This window comes from Hordeum vulgare, chromosome 5H (genome assembly GCF_904849725.1).
Source record: "Hordeum vulgare subsp. vulgare chromosome 5H, MorexV3_pseudomolecules_assembly, whole genome shotgun sequence".
NCBI classification, from domain to species: domain Eukaryota; kingdom Viridiplantae; phylum Streptophyta; class Magnoliopsida; order Poales; family Poaceae; genus Hordeum; species Hordeum vulgare.
The window spans coordinates 8017086-8038902 of NC_058522.1; positions in this window are offsets into that span (position 1 = coordinate 8017086).

The following is a 21817-nucleotide window of genomic DNA, read 5'->3' on the forward strand; positions in this document are numbered from 1 at the left end:
GCAGTAAAGCTATTAGTTTCTTTCGTGTTGTGGAAAGAATTTATATATTGTTTTCAAGCTCTACTAAAAGATGGTAGCTATTGCTTGATAATGTTCCAAAAATGACAGTTAAGTCTTTGTAACACTCCGTGGGAGAGTCGAATAAAGAGTGTTCATGCTATTAGATATCAAGCACCTGAGTTAAGAAAAGCATTACTGGAATTGAAGAGAACTTCTACTGATGACGCCAAGATTAAGAGCGATGCAAAATCTTTGGCTACGACACTTGAGAAATTTGAATTTTTACTTGGCATGGTCATTTGGCATGACATTTTGTTCACTCTAAACATGGTGAGTAAGAAGTTGCAGTCTAAATTTGTGTGCATTGATGTTACTCATAAACAGATTGAAGGTGCCATCTCATATTTTGAGAAGTACAAAAATGAAGGCTTTGCAACTAGTTTGTATATTGCGAGATCTATTGCAATTGACATGGGTGTACAGCCTTTATTTCCTGTCAAAAGACGTATTAGCAGAAAAAGACATTTTGATGAGATTAGTGAGAATGACGAAAATAACCAGACTGAAGAAACACAAGCAAGTGAGCTGGAATCATTTAGAGTCAAATATTTTTTGGTGATGATTGATGTTGCAATTACTTCCCTAACTACTAGATTTGAGGAACTGAAGGCATTTGGCAGCATATTTGGCTTCTTGTTCAACTCGAGAGAACTGAAATCATTGGGTGATAATGATCTAAGAAGATGTTGCACTAATTTTGTTAACAAATTCACTCATGGTAAGTCAGCAGATGTTGATCTAGATGATTTCGTTTCTGAAATAAAAGTATAGCAGATGACATTGCCAAATACATTCTTGTGAGCGGATCAGATATTTGAGTTTGTTAGAGCTGCGGATTGTTATCCAAATGTCTTAATTTCTTATCGTATCCTTTTGACCGTACCCGTGACTGTTGCATCAGCTGAAAGGAGTTTCTCAAAACTAAAGGAGTTTCTCAAAACTAAAGCTACTGGAAAATTATTTGAGGTCAACAATGTTCCAAGAAAGACTGAATGGTTTGGCCATGTGTTGCATTGAGAAGAATATGCTGGATAGTATTAATCTTGACACTATCATTGATGATTTTGCGTCAAAAAATGCACGAAAGTCTCGTTTCTCATGATTTTTGGAGGTTAGCATGCTACTTCTATATTTTTTTTGCTGACTATAACTTTCATGATACTTGGTTTGCAAGAAAGGCTGGGAAAATAGCAGTTTTTTTATTTTAGTAAAAAAATGATTACTTTTATGAATTTATGGCAATTATAGATGTTTATGTATCGAATAAGATTTTTCTTTTTATTGGGGCCCATTGGTGAAGTTCGCACCGGGGCCTTTGAAATCACAGAGCCGGCCCTGGCTATGCTCAGTTCGCTCAAACTGCATTTGGAAGACCATGTCAATGATATAAATCTTTCGGAAATAATTTACTACCCATGATGGTAGCTACACACGAACCAAATTTGTATCTTGAATTGTTTTAGTAAATTATTTTGTACTATGAAAAATTATTTTATAATCAAAATATCATGACTTTGGGACCAGTCGAGCAAGCAAAAAAGCAATTATGCCGAAAAAGCAAGCAAAAAAGACCGAAAGAAGTGAGAAATGTCATTTTGCACAACGAAAAGTCATTCGTGTCAAAAAAGTAAAAAAAAGACAAAGTTAAGTAGAGAAAGGTCATTTCTATACAACAAACATGGACTTGTGTCAATGTCATGGAAACCTGACACCACATATATTTAAAAAGGCATTTATGTCAAAAGATGTATAGCTACCATCATGCATAGTAAATCGCCTCTCATAAATCTTTTGTGAACCAGAAGGGATCAAATGCAGAGGCATTGAAGATTGATAGAAGATTGAAAGGTTGCTAAAATGTCTCTAACAACATTTATTTTTCCTAGTCTCCATCCTCAAAATCCACACGGACCCTTTTTTCCCCTCAAAATCTGTTTATTTGTTTGTTTTGCGGGGAATCTCGTCCTGCCAAAAATACATCTCACCCACCACCACCGTGCCGCCGCTCAACCTCGCCGCCGGCGCCTCGCGCCCCCTCCATTGCGCGCGCGTCGCCACCGTCGCCATCTCCGGCAGTTCCCGTCCACCCAACCTCGTCGCGCCCCTGCTCCATCCGTCCGCAACCTTGGTTCCTCTTGAGGTACGCGTGAGCTTCTCGGCATCGATCCAGTTACTAATCAATACGTTGTATTCTTTCTCTAACATTTGTTTTCCTTTGTTGTAAAACTAGGAGTTTGTCTTTGCTGCCACAGCTAAACTTGATTTGTCCATGCGTGGGAATTATACAGTGTGATTAAAACAATTTTTTTCATACAATTGTGTCGCGCACCTCACCAGGCAGAATGATTACTAACATTATGGCGCTAAAATGGACGGGCGTAGCAACACGCGCCATTCATGATCTAGTTAGTCAAGAATCTTTGTTCAGTTTGTTGTCTTGCTAGTGAAAATCCTCTCACTATTGAATTTGACGTTGTCGGTTTTTTTGTGAAGCACGCCCGTACCCGGATGGTGCTTCACCTATGCGATAACCCGTAAGACCTCTGCCCGGTTCATCCCTCCGCCACCACCTCCAACCGTCCAGTCTCCCTCGCCACCGGTGTAGACCTTTGGCATGCTCATCTCAGACACCACAACTCCACCGTTTTGCGACATATTCTTCAGATTTTTTCCTTTTCATGTAATAAGGTTGATGATCACACTTGTGAGGCTTGTCGTCTTGGGAAGCACGTTCGTCTTCCCTTTATTGCATCTACCACTATTTCTACTTTTTCATTTCAGTTACTTCATAGCGATGTTTGGACATCCCCGGTTACCAGTAACACGGGCTATCTATATTATTTGGTGATTTTAGATTACTTCTCTCATTATTTGTGGACCTTTCCTCTTCGCCGTAAATCCGACGAGTTGGCCACACTCACCGCTTTCTATTCTTAATTATGTCACCACGCAGTTCGGTCGTTCCATCCTAGCACTCCAAACTAATAACGGAAAAGAGTTTGACAACACCGCCGTTCACTACCTTCTTGCTTCTCACGGCACCATCTTGAGCCTCACATGTCCTTACACGTCACAACAGAATGGCCGCGTTGAGCGTATCCTCCGCACTCTTAATAATTGTGTTCGCACATTGCTCTTCCATTCTAATGTGCCTCCCCGGTTTTGGCCGGACTATCTCGCCTTCGCCACCCTCCTCATCAACATCCACACGTGTCGTCTGCATTGGAACTCCAGAGGCTGCGGCGCCTCTCTCTTGGGTGGTGGCCCGGGCTTGCATCGGGACGTTTCGGCCCAGCATGCGCTACACCGCCAACGAGTACGCGTGCACTGCTTCGACATCGTCACCGTCCCTGCTACCATCCTCGGCTCGTGCCGCCCTTCGGGGTCCGAACTGGCTCGCTGCGATGCGTGAGGAATTCGATGCCCTTCAACGCAACTATACATGGCGGCCTGTTCCGTGGCCTCCCCATGCCAACGTCATCACTGGCAAGTGTGTGTTTCACCACAAGACCCACCCTGATGGTTCTCTCACGCGTTATAAGGCGCGATGGTTGGCATGCGGCTTTTGCCAGTGAGCTGGTGTGGACTTCACCGACACCTTTGCACCAGTTGTTAAACCAGGCACGATTCACACTGTCCTTCAGTTGGCCGTCTCGTTCACCAGCTGGACGTGTCCAACACCTTCCTGCACGGTCACCTTCAGGAGCAAGTGTTCTGTGAGCAGCCCATTGACTTCATCGACATTGCACACCCGGATCACGTGTGTCTTCTCTCCCGGTCTCTCTACGGATTGAAGCTGGCCTGCCGGGCTTGGTACCAGCGTATGGCGGCCTTCCTTCAGCAAACGGGGTTTCAGTCCACCCGCTCCTACACCTCGCTCTTCGTCTATCATCACGGCGCCAGCACTACGTACCTCCTTCTCTATGTCGACGACATCATACTAACAACATCCATTGTCGGCCCTCCAATACCTCACGTTTTCACGGTCGGAGATACTCACTGCACCCTGGTGAAACGTATTCTGCGGTATATACATGGCACCATGGCTATGGGTCTCACACTGACGGACTCCTCCGCCACCGACTGTTGGGAACGTTGCATGGGAAACAAAAAAATTCCTACACACACACAAGATCTATCCATGGTGATGAGCATCTACGAGAGGGGAGTTCGGATCCACATACCTTTGTAGATCGTTAAGCGGGTAGTATTAAGAAACGTGATTAATGTAGTCAAACGTCTTCATACCTAGTTCAATCTCGTTACCGGCAAGTCTCTTTACTCGTTCCCGAGTACAAGATCATGTGGCTAATTCTTTATTCACATTGCTTGCAAGCTTATTGTGATGTTGTACTATCGAGTGGGCCCTGAGACACCACTCCGTCACACGGAGTGACACATCCTAGTCTTGATCCATGCCAACCCAACAGACACCCTCAGAGATACCTGTAGAGCACCTTCATAATCAACAATTATGTCGCGACGTTTGATACACACAATGTATTCTTCCGGTGTCAGTGACTTGCATGATGTCGTGGTCATAGGAATAGATACTTGACATGCAGAAAACAATTGTAATAAACTGACACGATCATATGCTACGTTCGTAGTTTGGGTCTTATCCATCACATCACTCTCCTAATGATTTGATCCCGTTATCAAATGACAATTCATGTCTATGGCTAGGAAACCTTGACCGACTTTGATCAACGAGCTAGTTCTTTAGAGGCTCACTAGGGACAGTGTGTTGTCTACGTATCCACACATGTATTTGAGTTTCCAATCAATACAATTCTAGCATGGATAATAAATGATTATCATGAACAAGGAAATATAATAATAACTAATTTATTATTGCCTCTAGGGCATATTTCCAACACCGACCTCGTTGCCTACACTGATGCGATTGAGCGGGCTGCCCGAACACTCGTTGCTCCACTTCTGGTTACTGTGTCTACCTCGCCCCCCCCTGATATCATGGTCGCCTAAACGACAGCCCATGGTATCTCGCTCAAGTACTGAGGCGAAGTACCGTGTTGTGGCTAATGTAGTCGTGGACTGTTCCTGGTTACGTCAGCTGCTTCAGGAGTTGTTGTGTGAGGTTCCTAAGGCCACGATTGTCTTCTGTGATAATGTTTCAGTGGTCTACCTCTCAGCCAACTCTGTTCAGCATCGACACACCAAGCACATTGATCTCGACATTCACTTTGTTCGTGAGCATGTTGCGCTTGGCCGCATTCAAGTCTTGCATGTACCCACTGAACAACAGTTCGCCGATATCATGACAAAGGGACTACCAACCTTGACCTTCGAGGGCTTTCGGTCCAGTTTCTGTGTCTCCGGCGACGCTTCGACTGGGGGGGGGGGGTGTTGAACATGCATACTCTACGTACACGTGTATAGGTCTGGGTTTTGTATATTGCACCTATCACGTCTCCCTCTCTTTGTACCTTTTATGTAACTTGGGAGACAAGACATGAGATGCACCCCTTGTACCTATATATGTGCCTAGTGCATGAGCAATGTAATTATCGATGCATGCAATCCCTCTCTTGCCAACTAACATAAACCTTCTTCCCCGAGCTTTCCGCTGGCTGTGAAGCTACATGTGGCAATGGCTAGCTCATTGTAGCCAAATGGCTTAGGTCATGTCCCTTTTCTCAACTTGTCTTTCATTAAAGAGTAAAGGATTATGCAAGTCCAGAGAGCTTCTGTTTATTGGGTGCAGCCGTTGAAAGACGGTGCCATGGGTTATCTTTAACCGATTTGGATGGCGAGCTAGTAATAAGCTAGATGTCTAGTCATCGTAGCATGTTCTTTATCACCGATTATGGCATCTTTTTATATCTTTTTATTTGTGCTCCATTTGTGAGCCAGACTTGGATCTGCGACTTTGATACCATAATTTATTTGATAAAATAGTCGCATGCATCATTTTGATGCAGAGGCTGGAGGCTTTCCTCCTTTTAAAAAATGTGTAGTGGATTATCAGTAGGCATAGAAATTACCATTATGTCCTTGGAAGCTCTGACTAAGATAACAGCTTTGGTTTCGTGATCATGTCGTTCAGTCATGCCAAATTCATCTCTAAGTACAGCAATATGGTTGTTCCCGTGCTAGATGGTAGCCTTGGCCCGATAAATAATTATGTTTTCAATATGTCCTTTAAAAAAAGGTTTCCTCCAAATTAAATACTAGCTGCAAACTGGAAGGCGTTAACTACCTAAAAGCAAAATAAATCTTGCACGTGACATCCAATTTAAGATTTCCTGTTGTGAGCATTGATGTAATGGCCACATTGTAATTTAACATGTGACTTTAGCTTTACTTCACTTCCTTTTTCTCCGCGAGGAATGGAATTAGCGGTTGGCATTTGTTTTCATAAACTCTGTATTACAAAATTGTGTGTTGTAGGTGCATCATCGCGTTATAGAGGTCAGAAGGTTAATGAAATTATATGTTTCCAAAAATAAAAGGTAAGTGAATGCAACACTTGCTTAAAGCTCGCGTGATCTTGGACCTACCGGAGGTCCAAGCTGTTTATTGATTGGGGGAGAGGGACACCCATGTTTCTTATAAAAGAGCAAGGCTTCCCCCAAGCAAAGGATGTCTTGGAAGTATCTTGTACTGGTCTATGCATTTTTTCTGTGACTAATATATATTAAAGATCTAATTAGATAATTATAGGCATAGAAGGCATCAGGAATTACCAATGGATAACTACAATTATGACATGCACATTGTTCCTTCCAGCTTCCTCGTACATCTCCCTCTTACTCTAATGCCTGGACGTGACTATGGCATGAAACATCGGATGGGCTCGTACAAGCATATAGTCATGAACTAGAAATTTGAGGATGACAATTTTATCCATGGACACGGATATCCGCGGATACCCAACCCGGATGGAGAGGGTTTGGATACAATTTTACACCCATGGACATTGTTCAAACCCGACCCGACTAATTATGGATAGGGCATGTATATAATTTTATACCCGTGGATATACCCGAACCCGACCCGTAAGTGTATACCCTGTACGTTATATTTATATATAATAAAAAATCAAAAGAAATTTACCCAATCCCCACTAATCCCCACAAAGGAATTACTCCACGTCTCCTCCAGCCCACCGCTCCTTTCCCCAATCCATGTCTCCTCCAGCCCACCGCTCCTTTCCCTAATCCCCACCAAGGCACCAAGTAATTACTCCACCGTTCCTTCCCATTCTCATCTCCTCGGTATACCACTCGTCAATCACCATTAAGGACCTTCTCATCTCCTCGACTCTTACTCCTGTAGACCTAGAAATAGTGGCGCCGCGGCTCCGCCGTGCACCATGTTTTGTCGCATGGGCTGGTGGCTGGTTGACTCCACGGGCTGGTGGCTGGTCGACTCCATCTCCATCTCCTCCATCTCAGCTTTTCCAAGAACGCATCAAGGTGGAACACGAGGATCAGGCCCGGGCCAAATGCATGTGCAGGTGTGCTGCCCGCACAGGGCCCCAAGTTTACAGGGGCCCCGAATTGCCCCGAATTTTGTAGCCAGTGGCCAGCCTGTTGGCCCATTAAAAAGCTTGTTATTTGCATTGCCAGGATTCAAACAAGCTACCTCTCGTATAAGGCTTGTAAAAAGGGTTGCGTCAAACAACCAGTTCATGGACGTGACTTGAATTTTTAAATAAAAATAGCTTTTATTACTTCTGATGTCAAGCATTATGTAAATTACACAGTTCTAAGCTTTCGACCATTTGCGAAGGTATTTTCTAATGCCAAAATGCTTTTGTATTTGCGATCACTTGATGCATAACGAGGAAATATCTTTGTTTTTTCTAGACATTTTAATCAAATGCCAAAAAAATTATATCAAGGCAATTAAAAGAACACCTCACCACAAGGTGTATGTGGTAAGACATTTCAAAACAAACAATGTCAAGAAAAAAGAACACTTCAGAATATGTTTTATGCACGCAGTCTGCTGTGGACGATGTCTAGAACGAGGTAGGCCTATCTTAGAATTTGGCACAGGCCCCCTGATTTTGCCGGCCCGGCCCTGACGACGATGCAGTGTGCGGCAGTGCGCACCACGAGGAGTATGGCGGCATGGAGGTGCAGCAAGGCAGGCGCACACCACGACGGGGAGCAGAACCATGCCGTGGAGGCGGCGACCACACCAAACAACCATCCGTCAAGGTGAGTTTCTTGTTCCTGTTCATGTACGTCTAGTTTTCTTGTGCATAACTTATGTTCTTGTTTGTGACTCTGCATCAGCGATTGGAGTAGAGAATAAGGTTCCAGTGGCACTTCACATTTGCTGAGTCATATGAGCTCTTGTGGTGCTAGGCATGCACCAATAGGCCCAAAGCAACAAAAATTAAGGTTGTCAAAGGTTGATGAGGGAAAAGCCAATTTGGAGAACATTATGTTTGATCAGGATATTGCTAGAAAAGAGCTTGCACTAATGATATGTGTTCATGAGTACCCTCTATCTATGCAACCAATGTTTAAAATGGTATCAAGGAATACTATTAGAAAAGATATTTTGGGTATGTATTCAGCTGAGAAGGATAAGATGGTGAAGTAGTTTGCAAACTTTAGAAATCGAGTTGCCATCACCATAGATATGTGGACAGCAGGACATCAAAAGAGAGGTTACATGGTAGTCACCGCACATTTCATCGATGAGCTTTGGCAACGAAAGAGTATTATTTTGAGGTAAGAGCATGTTATTTTCAAATCCTTATAAATCGTAAATGTTGTTAATTTAATCTTTGTAATCTGAAATATTTGCTTTCCTTCTGTCTTAGGTTTGTTTATGTTCCTTGCCCACATAATGCTGAAGTTATATGTAAAGCACTACATGAGTCCCTTGTTGAGTGGCATCTTGAGAGAAAGATATCGGCGGTGACTCTGGACAATTGCACACCAAATGATAAAGCAATGGAACATTTGCCAGATAAGTTGGATTCACTACAAGAAAAATGCTCAATTATGACCAAAAATAATGACGGTGGTTTAATTGGTCATTGATCCATGACCAAAATTCTGAAATTAGTCATGGCAAGTCTAAGAGGGTTCAAAGCCCATAACGTTATGACCTTTTGCGTCCATTAGGTCATGATCCTATTGCACAAAATGATCATTAAGATGTGTAGAATTATTTATGACCATATTTCAATGCTACCATGACCAAATATAAAACCATAAACATATGTGTGGAGGTGACTGGACGACACCTCATCAATTTTGCTTATGTGTCATGTATAGAGAGCAAAATTTTGTTTTATACGTATATGGATGAAGTAAATTATATTAGATAAATATCAATAAATTATAATTATTCATTTTAATATCCTAAATATCTATCTATTACATACTAAAAGCAAAATACGGGTCCAATATAGAGAAATAAGCTAGAAAATCTCAAGTTAATTAGAAAATATCAACCCTAGATCTGGTTGATTTTTAAAATTATAAATCTATACCATGGTTGGGCTCCATAACTTTTCTCACGCAATGTGACACATGTCAAAAAACATGGGAACCAGTCAAAGACAACACATAGTTGAAGTAGCATTGAATAGAATAGGTACGTGAGAATATACAATATATACAAAAAATACTAAATAACATGTCGTGTTTAAATTGGCCTAAAGAAGATAGATACAAAAACTACGTGTTTATACCTAGCAAAGACAAAGCCCTAAGCTCAAGAAAAAAATAACCCAGAAAAGTCCTACAAGGACACGTACAATCCAAGCAGATTCAAAAATGAAAAGAAAATGTATGATGCGAGCCTATTAAATAGGAACTTACAAACTGTCAACCAACATGTTGTAGATTCTAAAATAAAGAAACACCATCAGTATTAATCAAAGCTTACTACATTTGTCATTGAAAATACCAGCAGTCTGATTGATCAAATCCTGCATGCAATTAGCATTTTAGTGGCACTCAAGATCTGACCGATGCATTTGTTTGCACATCCTTCCTATTTGCTATTTTGTATAGGGATATAATACCACTAATCATTAAATTAGGACTAACATTTTAAATACACCATCCTATTTGCTAATTAAATACTTTGCTTCTCTTTATATACGAATATCAAAAATCAAAATTAATAGGTAATTTGACAATCTTCTTTCCTACAAAATCATTTATGCCACGGATCGATGACATGGCACAAATCCTACCGTCCATTGCTAGCAATCCCACGTCTATGCATCCATCTGAAGAAAAGGAGAAAAAAACTAGCAGCCCCACTACTCGTCCTCGCGAACCCTACCCTAGCCACTCGTCGCCTCCTCCCTTTCCAGATCGCCGCCGCCACCTCCCTCCCCATCCCCTCCCCGCACCCGCTGCGGCTCCCACCCTCCCTGCACCCGCGCACGCCGCCGTTCCCTCCTCCACCTGCAGGCCATGCCGAGCCCGCAGTCTCCCTCCGCAAGATCGCTCCAGAGCCCGCTGTCCTCCTCCACCGACAACAGCTCGTCCCCTTTTGAGGATGAATAGCTCGCGGTAACCGATGGCTGGGCTCAACGGCGTTCCTATATCCCCCATCTCCTCCCCTCTAGCGATTGCAGAGGCGACGACAGCTACGCTGCCGGAGGGACGACCTGGAGGTGAAGACTACTCCTCTCTCGCATGTGTGGTACTCCCCTTTCCCTCTGCCATGCGGTAGCGACCCGGAGGTCGGCGTGGGATATGCAATGGTCCTGCCCGAAATCTCCGGATACAACGGACTTCTCTTGTATCCCTCTCCATTGTCGTAGTTCTTATCGCTGGTGAGCCCTCGCTCCTCCTATTATTCCGTCTTCTCCTTGAATTTCTGAATCTCTAGGTTAGGGTTCTTTGTTTTGGGATGTGGTGCAGAGCAAGATGAAGAAACAAAGGGAGTTTCGTACTACCTGTAGGTAACGGGTGATGTTGGGGAACTGGAGATTGGCATCTGGCCATGGAATTAATGCAGGTGGAGGTGGAGATAATACAGAAGAAGAAGAATATGTGGATGACAGAGAAGAAGATGAGGATCTCAAGTCTACAGACGGGGAACCATGTTACAGTCTCTTTTTCGTTCCCGCCAAAGGTGTTAAGCCTGTTTCTTCTCTGTTTTAGATGCATTGTTCCTTCTTTTTTCTGTAGGGACTTCACTGTTTTGGCTGAACTAACTCAATTAATTAATTTCTCATGGAAATAGAAAATTTTAATGGAGGGTGCTTAATTAGCTGTTCCCTTCCTTAGTGGAGGCTGCTTATTTTAATATGGTAAGAACTCCTATTCGATTGTGATTAAGTCAAATGGGTATACCATAGCTAGTTTTCTTATGCCCGTGCTTTGGAACTTTACTTTGGTGGAGACACTAACCCTCGCCCGGCCTGTCAATATTCATGGAAGCTGCAAATTCGAGTTAGTTTTGACATGTTTGCTATTTTACAGTTGACTGAAAAAAATTGGCTTCATTCAATTTTCTGCTCCTTTTCATTTGGTGCTAAGATTCATGCTGAAATCTCCGTGCGGGTAGGTATCACATTCCAACAGACCCATACCATCTTTTTCCCTTGAGATTCTTGTACACGGTTAGATTTTAAGGTGCACAGTTCACTAGCATTACCCAGTCAAGCATATCATTGCAAGCACATTTGCATGACACGTGATTTACACTAGGATTTATATGAATTCTTGTTTTTATACACATGTGCTACAGATTTCACCCCTAGTATTTTAACTTCCTACTTCGATGGATATGGTAAAATGCAACAATGTTCTAGCAATAGCCCAAATGGATTCGGTTATTCTTGCTTAGCAAAGTAAGACTAGCGAAAGGTACAAGAATGTTTCTGTTTCAGGAGGAAAATAATTCAAAATCTGACAATATACAGTTGAAGATATCAATTCCAATAAACTGTCTAATTAAGTTTCAAGGCATAACAATATTGTCTAATTATATAAACTGTTGTGTTTCATCAATTATACCTTTTTTAGAGTTCACGCCTTGGAAGCACCTTTTTTTAATCTAAAAAGTCTGATCGATAAAAGAAAGAGGCAGAAATGGATGGACCATGTGAACCTAATAATAAAGTAATGTAATTCAGCTTTCATTAGAATAGAATAGTGAAAATACAATCAGTCCTAGGAAAAATTCAGGGAGATTTTAACTAATGAATCAATCCCTTAATAGAATAATGTTTTTTTTGCATAGCCTTAATAGAAAAATGTGTTTCACCTCTTATTAGAATAGAAACCGTGGAGATACATACATACATGCAGTTAGTCCTAACCATTTCTGTACAAAATAATTCAGGGAGATACATACGTGCGCCTTTAGTATAGTAACTTATTTCATACCATCAGGTTGTATCTCCGTATGTCATCTTTCTTGTTTAATAAATGCAAACATATATGCTACACTATCTTTATACCAACTATAATGGATGGTAGTCATTATCTCTACAACGAGTTTAAGTTGTTCTGAACTTATTTTCTCTGTTGCAACACATATAGATGTGCAATAAGCTTCTTAGAGACCAAACAAGTTAGCAAAATGGACAGCAACAAGCCAGGCAACGCACCATCACGCCTCAGGTGGCGCCCCAACTACTAGTACATGCAAACATACGCGTAGTCAGAGCTCAATACACCACTACTGTTAGAGGATCAAATAATTATAATTTATTTATTACTTGTACATTATAATATTCTGTACCCGGTGCATGCACGCACACTTTGCATGCATTTTTGACATCATGGTGATTAGAAGCAGAATAGACACTTATTCAGAGACTTGAAGATTAAATTAAGAAAAGATTCACATGTATTTTATTCGTACCTTCATTGAGAGAAGTTGTATGCTTTCTTATGTTTGATTATTTGAATTACCAGGATGATCTGAAGCACCCAGTAGAAGTAGAGGACAGGACAGGAGGAGGGAACAAGAAGATTCGTTTATCATTGATGTTATGTGTGATCAACAAAAACTTGTGCTTCTCATCCAATCTTTGTCGAACTATGTTGATGTGTGATTATGCACTTGTTGGGCCATTTTGCTGTGCACCTCCACTTGTAGAACTATTTTGTTGTGCACTTGTAGGACCTTGAACCTTTATGTGTAGATGAGTCGATGGATGATGTATTGTAATTCATGTGATGTGTTACTGAAATGAAATATATACAACTAATTTGCAATCTTTTATTCTTTTGTACTTGTTTTCTAATGGGCCTATCCTGAGATATACATAATTTTGGAAAAATAATGCATCAGCCTAAACAATTTAGACATTTTTAATAATAAAATAGTATTGGTGGAGGCCCATGTAAACTAGATTATTGAATTGGGTTGTGTAATTTATGATGATTCCATTTGGTCACTAGCAATGACATGTCAGCACAACCACGTCAGATCCTACATGGCTCACACAATTGAGTAATGACCAAACCAAAATTTTGGTCAATAAAGATCTATGACCAAAATTTTATAAAGGTCAAGTTTGTTCATTCTTGACGACCAACTGTTGACCTTGTAAATTTGGTCAAAAAAAGGTCAATAAGCAACAACAATGACGATTCAATGACCAATATAGGGAGTCATAATTGACCTTATTTCTTGTAGTGATTCCAATTCACTAATATTGGAGGGTAAGTACTTGCATATGTGTTGTGCTGCACATATACTTAATCTGATTGTGAAGGATGGTATGGATATCATGGAGAAGAGTATAGAACAGGTTCATGATAGTGTTGCATATTGGTCTGGTACTCCTAAGAGGCACGAGAAATTTGAAAAAATGGCACGAACTCTAAACATTGAATACAAGAAAAGGTTGCTTCTTGATTGTAAAACGAGATGGAACTCAACCTACATAATGCTATCCATTGCATTAGAATATGTAGATATTTTTGAAAAACTAAAGGGTCGTGAGAAACTATATAGTTGTTTTCCAACCAAAGAGGATTGGAAGATTGCTAAGTAACTTTGTTGCAGGCTGAAAGTTTTCTATGATGTCACTGAGGTATTTTCAGGCACTAAATATGTCACTGCAAATCCGTTCTTTCCTAAAATATGTGGTATTCAGTTGGCAATACAGAAAAGGTCTGCTAGTGACAATAAGGTTGTACAAAAGATGTCCGAGCAAATGAAACACAAATTTGATAAATATTGGAAAGACGTACATGGTCTTATGTCTATTGCTACTATTCTTGATCCAAGGTACAAGCTTCATATGTTGCAAGCTTTGTTTGGTTCTCTCTATGGAGTTGAATATGCAGATGTGAAAGTTGACGAAGTAATGAAGTTAATGGCTAATTTGTTGGAAGAATATCGAGAAGATGATGAGATTCTGGCTACTTCAGAGGTTGTGGGCACTGCTGTTGCACAAGTTGTCAGAGCAGATGATGTAATGAATATTTTTGATCAATATATCTCCTCAAAATCTATGATGTCTGGTTCTCAAGTGCGAAAAGAATTGGACTTGTACTTGGAAGAGCAAACTATCAAGAGAGTACCAGACAAAGGTATGGACATCATAAGATGGTGGAAGATTGCAGGTGCAAAGTATCCTACTTTGCAGAAGATTGCTCAGGATATATTGCCTATCCCAGTGACATTGGTGGCATCAGAATCAGCCTTTAGTACTACTGGCAGGCTACTTAGTTCACATCGTAGCCGACTTGTGCCAAGTATGGCTGAAGCACTCATGTGTATGCAAGCTTGGTCTCGTGCCGATATGATAGGTAATTCATCCTCTCAGATTGCAACCATTCATCTAATTCATATTACACAACAGTTATTTTGTATTGAGTGTTCCTTCATCACTTAAATCTTGCATCAGGGGATAGCAACTCCAGTCTCTTTGCTGCATTTCAAAGTGTTCTTGATGATGATGAAGAAACTATGGTAAGATATTGAACTTGTTATAGTTGATTTTTACATGATATAATATTCGTTGTTTTATTTTTACTTCCATGATTTTAATTGTTGTTGTTATGATATGTTCACATGAAGGATGAGTTCGAGTCTATCATAACTGAAACTTAGTCCATCATGCGATGAAGAATGAAGATGATGCCTAGAAGAATACCTTCCTTCATTTGTAGTGAGAACTATGATGGTTGTAAGAAACTATGACTGTGGAATTATGTTGGGCTATTCCTATGCATTTTTGTAATAAACGAAGATTGAAAAATTGTGCTTCTATTAATATGTCATTCTGTGAGGAATTAAGGATGTAATTTCATACTTATGCTGAATTGCTGATTTCATGTTTTGCAATGCCATTTTTTGAGAATATATGCCTCTATGTGAATATTGTCCTATGTTATTTAATTTTTCAAGGTATTATGTACACGCCTTTTTATAGGACCCGATGGATATCCATAACCAATGGATATCCATCGGGTTTGGACATGGACACAGTTTTTCGCCCGTGGTTTTTTTCATGGATGGGCAAAGAACATACTCGTGGATGTGGATATGGATTTGATATTGTTCAACCCGGGCCGAACCCGATCCATTGCCATCCTTAGAGAAATTCAAGGACTTGCAAGAATGTTCGCCGTATTCCTTGCCATGAGATCATGGCGATGACTGGACATTGATCAACCTACTGACCCGCTGCAACAAGACATCCCTCCAGGGAGGGAGGTTCTTCATGAAGAGCAATGTAAGAGAATCAGTTCGGTTGTTGCTGCTACTGAAGGGGGCTTGTTCAAGAGATCAACCGAACTTTAGCACAGAAGGAACAACCGGCAGATGACTTGGAGCTCCACTTGGACACTGAAGGTGTCAACCAGATTTACAGTTCAGTTGCAACAGGTAGCTGAGCCAAAGACTGACTGAGGCAGTCATTCCTCCTGCTCTACCTATCCACTCCCATTGGATAGATGCCCCACCTGTACGTGGTTGACGCCGGCATCAGGCTCCCTCCATCTTTGCTTTATTCAAATCCAAAGCGCAAGTACATCTCTCCTCCTCATGTTAATTAGTGATGGGACTGTTAAGAATTAATTAATTAGAATAATTAGATGGTAATCCATGATTTTCCTAAACCGTCATTTAATCAACCGTTGCGTTGTTTCACTTCCGACTCTTTGTAAAGGCATCCATTCGTGGGGCCCCTTGGGCATGTGTAAATAGTTCATCTCATCAATAAAGAATATAGTTGATTCTCTCAATCAGTTTCACTTCTAACAGGGGCAAAGCGCAAGTAAATCTCTCCACCTCATGTTAATTAGTGTTGGGTCAACTTTATTTCAAAAATATTTTGATTTTTTATATTTTGTTGAATTTTTTTTTTACATATAAGATGTATACACACCCAAGTTTTAAAAGTTCCCGTCCCGATCTGCAGGAAATATGTAGGACTAACCACGACGTGTGGTGTTGTGCAGTGGCGAAAACAAGCCTAGGGTAAATAGGGCTATAGCCCTAGGTGTAGTGACAATGGTCTATGTAATATCTTCTTATAAAGTATAAAAAACCTTTAAAGTACACCACTCAAACCAATTTACCCCTAGTCGTAACCTTATACTGATTCCGCCTCTAATGTTGCGTTCTAGTCGGACATAGATCAACATGTATAGTAGTAGTGGGATTAGAACTTCAAACCGAGTAGGCAATCCTAGCTGCTATATATACTCACATATAGCCCGGCATAATCACCAGATCAAAGGCAATACATGTTGGAATTATGCCCTAGAGGCAATAATAAATATAGTTATTATTATAATTCCTGTATCAAGATAATAGTTTATTATCCATGCTATAATTATATTGAATGAAGACTCATTTACATGTGTGGATACATAGACAAAACACCGTCCCTAGCATGCCTCTAGTTGGCTAGCCAGTTGATCGATGATAGTCAGTGTCTTCTGATTATGAACAAGGTGTTGTTGCTTGATAACTGGATCACGTCATTGGAAGAATCACGTGATGGACTAGACCCAAACTAATAGACGTAGCATGTTGACCGTGTCATTTTGTTGCTACTGTTTTCTGCGTGTCAAGTATTTATTCCTATGACCATGAGATCATATAACTCACTGACACCGGTGGAATGCTTTGTGTGTATCAAACGTCGCAACATAACTGGGTGACTATAAAGATGCTCTACAGGTATCTCCGAAGGTGTTAGTTGAGTTAGTATGGATCAAGACTGGGATTTGTCACTCCGTGTGACGGAGAGGTATCTCGGGGCCCACTCGGTAATGCAACATCACACACAAGCCTTGCAAGCAATGTAACTTAGTGTAAGTTGCGGGATCTTGTATTACGGAATGAGTAAAGAGACTTGCCAGTAAACGAGATTGAAATAGGTATGCGGATACTGACGATTGAATCTCGGGCAAGTAACATACCGAAGGACAAAGGGAATGACATACGGGATTATACGAATCCTTGGCACTGAGGTTCAAACGATAAGATCTTCGTAGAATATGTAGGATCCAATATGGGCATCCAGGTCCCGCTATTGGATATTGACCGAGGAGTCTCTCGGGTCATGTCTGCATAGTTCTCGAACCCGCAGGGTCTGCACACTTAAGGTTCGCCGTTGTTTTATGCGTATTTGAGTTATATGGTTGGTTACCGAATGTTGTTCGGAGTCCTGGATGAGATCTCGGACGTCACGAGGGTTTCCGGAATGGTCCGGAAACGAAGATTGATATATAGGATGACCTCATTTGATTACCGGAAGGTTTTCGGAGTTACCGGGAATGTACCGGGAATGACGAATGGTTTCCGGGAGTTCACCGGGGGGGGGGGGGGCAACCCACCCCGGGGAAGCCCATAGGCCTTGGGGGAGGCACACCAGCCCTTAGTGGGCTGGTGGGACAGCCCACAAGTGCTCTATGCGCCAAGAGAAGAAAAATCAAGAGGAAAAGAAAAAAAAAGGAGGAGGTGGGAAGGGAGGAGGACTCCCTCCCACCAAACCTAGTCCAACTCGGTTTGGGGGGGAGAGTCCTCCCCCTTGGCTCGGCCGACCCCCTTGAGGGTCCTTGGACCCCAAGGCAAGGCCCCCTCCCTCCCACCTATATATACGGAGGTTTTAGGGCTGATTTGAGACGACTTTTCCACGGCAGCCCGACCACATACCTCCACGGTTTTTCCTCTAGACCGCGTTTCTGCGGAGCTCGGGCGGAGCCCTGCTGAGACAAGGTCATCACCAACCTCCGGAGCGCCGTCACGCTGCCGGAGAACTCTTCTACCTCTCCGTCTCTCTTGCTGGATCAAGAAGGCCGAGATCATCGTCGAGCTGTACGTGTGCTGAACGCGGAGGTGCCGTCCGTTCGGTACTAGATCGTGGGACTGATCGCGGATTGTTCACGGGGCGGATCGAGGGACGTGAGGACGTTCCACTACATCAACCGCGTTCTCTAACGCTTCTGCTGTACGGTCTACAAGGGTACGTAGATGACTCATCCCCTCTCGTAGATGGACATCACCATGATAGGTCTTCGTGCGCGTAGGAAATTTTTTGTTTCCCATGTGACGTTCCCCAACAATACAAAGTTTACTGAAGACGAGCCTGCGGCAATACATCATCCAGTTTCCCCGGTCGCTTCGCCGGAAGACCATCAAATCGATTGGTCGACGCCAGCTAAGCTAGTGTGTACTCATGAATGCATATATATGTTAGTGTTAGGTCTAATCAGAAATATATTTTGATTTCTGGTTGTATATGCAATCTATATGGAAAAAAGGGCGGCGGCGGGGGCTAGGGACAAGAGGGGAGTGTGGCGGGGGGAGGGGTGCGACATGCCCTACTGGGTGATAGGCTCCCCTTTACACCTCGCTTCTGTGCATCCACACATGTTGTTATCCCGCTTGCATGCTCTGTTCGTTTCCATTGATTTTGTCAGCGAGATGAGTTGATTAATAATCCGATCCATCCAAGAGTTAATTCTTCAAAAATCACACGGGTATATTTTTACAAAGACTTAGAAGCATTAATGTTTAACTACATACATTAGATCTTTCATGAACAATTTTACAAATATGAGAACAATTTTAAAATCGAGAACATTTTTTACAACTTACAAACATTTACTAAAAATTGTGAATATTTTTTATATTTCAAACAAGTTTAAATATTTTCTTTTGAATTGGCAACCAATTCTAGAAAAGACCAACATAATTTTTTATGTTGGAGGATTTTACTTTAAATTCACAAACATTTTTGAAACACATGAATTTTTTCTGAATAAACAAACATTTTTATAAGTCAGTAATATATTTATTTAAGTCACGGACATTGTTTTGGAATTTGCAAAAAAAAAATATAAAACTCCGGCGCCTTTTTTGAATCCACAAACATTTTATGTTTTCATCAACATTTTAATTCAAAATTCCTATTTTTAATATGCAAATGCTTTTGTAATTCTAAATAATTTAAATTAGAAGTAAACAAAAATAGAACGGAAAAATGTAAATAAAAAATAATATCAAAACAGGCATTAGCTATTTTTAAAATTTTAGGATATTTTGTAAATGCATTAACATATTTTGAATTAGAAAGCATTTTGTTATTTTTAATACATGGAGTTCGATTTGAAATCATGGACTTTTCTTATTTTACAAACATTTTTCAAACTTGCAAACATTTTATTGTATATGCGAGCATTTTTTACAAAAACTCCGAGCAGTTTTTGAAGTCACAAACATTTTACTTTTTTTAATATGTTGATTTCAAATTTTAAGTTTTTTAAAAGTTTAAAGGTTATTTGAAAATCGAAATTATTTAAAATAGAAAAATTAAATGGAACTGAAGAGAAATAAATAAATGGAACTAAAAAAACTGGGCCTGTGCATGGGCCACGGCATATGGTGTGTTGGATATTCTCCCAAGATGCAAAACGCAGTACAGGAGGTTTTAACGTGGGCCGGCCCAGTCCGAGAATTTTTGATTTGTGAAATGTCTTTTATTACTTAACGGTGGCATGGTGGGTAATTTTTGCAAATTTCAGGAGCAATTTCCATGACGTATCACAGAAGCAATAGGTTATTTATTAATAGGTAAAGATGTAAAAACAAATCTCAGTACACAATGTACATTTTGAGAGGACAAGTGGTACTTTTTTCATATAAATGTTGAACATTTATCAAAAACAGTATATACATTTTATTTACCATACAAGCTTTGACCTCTTTTCTGAATACACGGCAACATTTTTGACATACATGCTGCACGTATTTTTAAAGACAATAAACAATTTTTAAACTATGCAAAAGATACATTATATAGACCTTTTGTAAAATTACACAAACATTTGTTTGAAACATGTGATTATTTGTTTAAAGTGTCACGTACATTTTTTAATAGAAATAAGTATTTTATTACGAACAAGAACATTGTTTTACATTGTATATTACGTACTTAAAAATTTCATGATTTTTTAATGCCAAAATTTTTCTATGAAATGTCACATATTATTTTTAATTACACAAAACATTGGTTGAAATTATGCAAACTTTTTGTTTACATTGTATAATCCTTCTTAAAAATTTGTAAAGATTTTTATGAATGCGGGGACATTTTTTGATTGGCACGAATATCTATTTTGACAATTATCATCATTTTAATAAAAACTATGCTGAAAAATACGGATACTATGTTTAAAAAAATCCTATTCAAGGTATTTTAATTTCTTAAGTAAATTGAAGGTTTTAAAATATGAAAAAAATAAAAGCAAAAAGATATTGAGTGACATTAGCATGAAGTGACACGTCTTACTGGGCCGGCGTACCACCGGCGCCCTATAGGCGAGGAAGCCGTGCGGATTATGTGTCATATGGAAGATTCGTGGAGGCATTCCTTGCTCGAGTGTTCGATGTCTCGGAGCATATGTGCTCTTGTCAATGAGCTTTTAATGGAGCACTTAATTGCATCGACTGAACCCAGCGCAAAATAGTGCCTCTTTTGCAATGATTGAATCAATGCCACACGATGCTTTTGTTACTCTGAAGTAACTCTCTGGGCTACATGGTGGACAAGGAGGAAAGCCATTCACGGGCATGTATTTCAAAGTCCTTTATGCATCAACCTATTTGTGAAACGGTTCATTGTAGAACGTGGTGATGTCAATGCGAAGCCAGCTAACACAAAAGGTGCACATGTGATAACGCCACATAGGAGGACCGGATGGCAGCTCCGCAGACGGGCTTTGCAAAGATTCACGTGGATGCGGGATTGGCCCGAGAGGGGGGAAGGGGAGCAACACATATTGTTTGCCCGTCATTGGTAACTCAAGCATCGGTGTCATGGTTTGTAGGATTGGCTAATTTTTGGACATAATAGTTGTGGAACAAAAATACCAATGACATGCACATATTGTTTGCCCGTCATTGGTAACTCAAGTACGAGTGACGGGCATTGTTTGTGCCTACCACTGATACCATTTGTCTCATGGCTAATCTGGACAAATGTTACCGGTAGACACAACCTGGCGCCTGCCACTGGTAAGCAAAAAGCCAAATGGGCACATAATAATTTATTATTTGGATTTAGTTTTTACTTTATTCGTCTTTTCTCCGTGAGACAAAAATTAGCCGTTGGAGTTTTTTTCCCATAAACTTTGTACTACAAAATTGTGTGTTGCCTGGAAGTATGGTCATGATATAGAGATCAAAAGTTAGTATGAAATTATACCTTTCCAAAAATGAAAGGATAAGTGAATGCATCATTTGCTCACGTGACCTCCGACCTACCTGAGGTCCAAGCTACTTATTGATCGTGAGGGTGGCATTCAAGTCCATTATAAAA